The sequence below is a fragment of the Cannabis sativa genome, chromosome 6 (assembly GCF_029168945.1).
Source record: "Cannabis sativa cultivar Pink pepper isolate KNU-18-1 chromosome 6, ASM2916894v1, whole genome shotgun sequence".
Taxonomy (NCBI): domain Eukaryota; kingdom Viridiplantae; phylum Streptophyta; class Magnoliopsida; order Rosales; family Cannabaceae; genus Cannabis; species Cannabis sativa.
In genome coordinates, this window is record NC_083606.1 from 58,248,607 (window position 1) to 58,253,559 (window position 4,953).

A 4,953-nucleotide genomic window follows, 5' to 3' on the forward strand; every position below is an offset into this window, starting at 1 on the left:
CACTTGGTACTGTATCCTTCTGGATAGTGCCTTTTCTTGGGGCAACTCGCCTTTGGTTATGTATTCGATGATGGGGATCATCCAGTTGTGCTCTTGTTCAACTGCCGCCACAATGCTTTTGGCTTTAATGCTTGGTTCCGAGAGGCGTTCAATGGGCACCACCCCTAGTTTCTCAATTTTGCTATCTGATGCTAACTTAGCCAAACAGTCTGCGTGAGCGTTCTTTTCTCTGGGGATTCTTTCCACTTTGTAGTCGATGAACTCCTAGAGCAATTCTCGGACGATTGCTACATATACGGCCATTTTTTCTCCACGCGTTTGATATTCTCCCGATACTTGGTTTACTACCAGTTGCGAATCACTGAAGACTTCTACTCTTGTGGCCCCCACAGCCTTTGCTAATCTCAGCCCTGCAATCAAGGCTTCGTATTCGGCCTCATTGTTAGAAGCTGTGAATTCGAAACGTAGGGCTGCCTGGAGTCGAAGTCCGTTTAGGGATATCATTGCTACCCCCGCTCCGAATCCACTTTTGTTGGAGGCACCGTCCACAAATACTTTCCATGCGGGGATTTGCGGTGTGGGCATGCTTGCGCTAGCTTCTGCCTCATGACACTCCGTTATGAAGTCTGCTAGCGCTTGTCCTTTTATGGAAGTGCGTGGTATGTAATGTAGATCAAACTAGCTTAATTCCATAGCCCATTTGTCGGAGCGGATGGTTGGTTAATAACTTGATTGGGTGAGCCTGAAAGTAGGGTCTTAACTTTCTTGAGGCTATTAGGAGGCAAAAAAAACTAGTTTTTCGATCACCGGGTATCGTGCCTCCATCCCTATCATGTGTTTGCTAACATAGTACACGGGGTGCTGAGTGTTTTCCTCTTCCCGTACTAAGGCCGCGCTAACCGCTTTCTTGGAGACAGCCAAGTATAGGAACAAGTCTTCTTCGAGGACAGGTTTAGATAGGATCGGAGGTTTAGCCATGTGTTCTTTTAGTTTTTTGAATGCCTCCTCGCACTCGTCGGACCATTCGAATTTTCGGCATTTCTTCAGGATGTTGAAGAAAGGAATGCACTTGTCTGTGGATCGGGAGATAAATCGGCTCAAGGCAGCAACCTTTCCGGTAAAGCTTTGTACATCTTTGTGCTTTTTCGGAGAAGGCATATTCAGAAGAGCTTGGATTTTTTCCGGGTTTGCCTCTATCCCTTGTTGGCTGACAATAAATCCTAGAAACTTTCCTAATTTGACACCAAAAGTGCACTTCTTCGGGTTAAGCTTCATTCTGTATCTCCAAACACTTCAAAGCACTCTTCGAGGTCATCTGCATGGCTTGTACATGCCTTTGACTTGACCAACATGTCGTCCACGTACACCTCCATGTTTTGTCCCAGAAGGCCTTTAAACATCTGGTTCACCATTCGTTGATATGTTGCACCAGCGTTCTTTAATCCGAAAGGCATGACTAGGTAGCAGTATACCCCCTTATCGGTCTTGAAGCTAGTGCATTCTTGATCCGCAATGTGCATCTTGATCTGGTTGTAGCCGGCATAGGCGTCCATGAAGGACTGTAGTTTAAATCCGGAGGTGGCGTCCACCATTTGGTCGATCCGTGGTAGGGGAAGTAGTCTTTTGGGCAGGCCTTGTTTAGATCGGTAAAATCTATACATACCCGCCATGTTCCATTTGGTTTAGGCACCAACACCGGATTGGCCAACCATTCTGGATAATACACATCCCGGATCATGCCACTAGTTAGTAGTTTGTCCACCTCTTTCTCCAGGGCTTCTGCCTTCACTAGGTCAAGGGGATGTCGCTTCTGGTGAACCGGTGGCATGTTCGGGTTAACGTTGAGGACGTGGGTTATGACATGGGGACTTATACCGGTCATGTCTCCTTGGCACCACGCAAAAACATCTGTGGCTACCCTTAGTGCTCTAATTATTTTTTCTTTTTCCTCCGGCTCTAGGCTTTTTCCTAGCCGGAGGACCTTGGCAGGGTCAAGATCACATACTGATACTTCCTCGACGTCCTCCATAGGTTCTACGATTTTTTCGGATCCCACATGGGGATCCAACTCATCTTCTTCCGCTGTTCCCGGCTCAATAACTTCACAGACCATCAATATTAGTAGGTGGGCGGCAATATTATAACATTGCATGACATCTCATTGGTTACCCCTCACGGTCCCTACTCCAGCTTCCTGAGTAGGGAATTTTAGACACAAGTGCTGGATTGATGTAACTGCGCCAAAGTCCACTAGGGCCGGTCAGCCGAGGATTGCATTGTAAGCAGTCGGGCAGTCTACCACCATGAATGTGCATTATTTAAAAGTGCTTTGGGGTGTGTCTCGACACAAGTTGACTGGCAACCTCACTTTTCCCATTGGGATAAGTGTTGTTCCATTGAATCTCGTGAGTTGGGAACCTCTTGGCGAAAGATCCCGGTCCATGAAGCCGATTGTCATGAAGGCTTCTTTAAATAATAAATTCACAGAACTCCCATTGTCGATCAGTATTCTAGCCACAATCTTGTTGGCGATAGGAGTCTCTATGACCAGGGGGTCATGGTGAGGAAAACGCACCGTCTTTGCGTCTTCTTCTGTGAATGTAATTGGTTGATCCATGAGTCGGGCCTCTGAGCTGGGAGCTGAGTAACTTCCCAAACCTCGTTGTGTTTTACGGCCCAGGCGTAGCGCTTTAATTCCTTTCGAGTAGTCTCTCCGATATGGGGCCCTCTAGAGATCATAACCACTCTTCCATTGGGTCTTGGTGGCAGGCCGGGAGTCTGCTGAGGTTCTCCTGGGGGAGCGACTGGTGCCAATGCTCCGGGCGCACCCCTTGGCGTTCTTTGGGGCAGAGGTCCCGCTGCCGGAACCGGGTTGAGATGGGGCAGCCGGTTCTTGATCCACTCATAGAGATGACCCAATCGAATCAAGTTCTCCATCTCATCTTTAAGGTTTTTGCATTCATTGGTGTTGTGTCCAATATCGTTGTGGTACTCGCATCTTTTGTTGGGATCCCTTCGGGAGCTATCTCTATATAGAGGAGGCGGTCTCCGGTACTGCGTATTTTGCCTGGTGGCAAAATACACACGTTCTTGGGAGTCCGTCAGCTCCGTGTACTGGGTGTATTGAGGGGTGTACCCCCTTTTCTGTCGCTTGTCCTCTGTCCGTTTGCTACCTTTTGAGGACCTTTTGCTCCGAGAACCTTGAGAAGGTCCAGCTAGGCTTGCCGCATGAGCGGAGTGAGTAAGGACATGTCCGCTCATCCCAGAAGGATTCCCATAGTGCGAAGATGCGAGAGCCAACGCCTGGCTCTGATTGTATCCTGGGGTAGCAGAAAATTGTATACCGCTCATTGGTGGAGTAGCCGAAGGTAGGGTTCCTGGGAGTTGGACTCCGGGCACGTATCCTCCTACTCCGGTCGGATAATATCCCCCATAAGCCACTATTTTGGCCTCTTCTAAGTTGATGTACTTTTGGACTCTCTTCTGGAAATCTTGGAGGTTTGAAGCCCCTTCTTGTTGTAATTCGTTCCAGAATGGAGTCCCTGTACGGATCCCTGCTTGAAGAAGTGCAAGCTGTTGTCCGTCATCAACTTTCTTAGTCTTCGAGGCCTCTTCCTTAAACCTCTTTATGAAATTTTTCAATGTCTCCGCGGGTAGTTGCTTGATATTAGTCAGGGTGCTGACTTCGAGATTAATCTTTCTTGCAGCGACAAACTGTCTCCGGAAACTAACTTGCACCTTGTTCCAACAGTCCACTGATCCTGGTTCCAACTTCTTGAACCATTCCTCCGCGGACCCACTCAACGTTAATGGGAAGCATAAACATTCGGTGTCGTTGCTGACTCTCATGACCATCATTACTCAGTTGAACTGAGATAAGTGATCGCTAGGGTCCGAGTCCCCAGTATAAGCTGCCATTTCGGGCATCTTAAAGTTTTTGGGGAGTTCTGCCTCCAAAATGTGTTTGGCGCACGGTTCCCGGCCCTCACAGTCAGAATCTGAGTCATCACCTTTTTGTCTCCAGGAGACTCGAGCAATATCTTTGCGTAGTATGGCAAGCTCAGCCATAATTCCCTCGTTCAGCGTTCCCGTGGAGACTGTCGGTGTATGTTTCTTTTGATCCAGGTCATCCCGTAGGTCACCATGTTTTCAGATGATCTGATGCCTGAGATCGACGGGAGGGTATCTCTGGTTCCTTCTTCCTTTCTCTCTAGGTTCCTGGTGCACAAAAACGCTTTTTCGGTCCTCTCGATCCTGAGGGCCGAAACTCCCTTTTTGGAGTTTGCCCCTCTGCGGACCTTTCCCTTTCGGAAATCTAAGCGGACTTTTCGCGGATCCTGTGCCTTTTTCTTCTTCCCTTGGGTGGAAGTAGGATTTTTCCGCTGGTTCCCTTCAGAGGGATACCTTATGGGGCTAGGCTCCCTGGATTTATGCTTTTGGGTGCTTGGTGAGGACTCTTCTGGTGTTTCTCCAAGTCCTGCAGGGATGGCTTTAGGGTGTACATGGATCCCTGCTGCCTCCATGGCTTTCTGCATGGCGACCATCACCTCTTGCATCTTTTTGTTTAGTTCTTTTTGGGCTGTGATTTCAGCTTCATGATCAGCAGCCTTTTGTCTCAAGAGCACTAGTTCTGTGTAACTACCTTCGCCGTAGGCGTCGTACTCGTCAAAGTTTCCTTCGTATTCGTCGTCATTGGTCTCTCCTCCTACCTCAGAGCCCACGTTGACTCTTGAGGCCACTTCCTCATCTTCTGGATTTTGGGCGTCTTGAGGAGGACGGGGCTGACGCGTGTTGCGAGTCTCCACCATTGTTGCTTTAGCTTATAAGACTGTTGTCTATTTGCAGATGCTTCCTTCAGCTCTCAATGAAAGCACCAAAATGTTGACCGAGGTTTTCGGCAACCAACTTAATAATATATATGAGAAAGCTGTAGGAAGTTTAATGCATGAGATT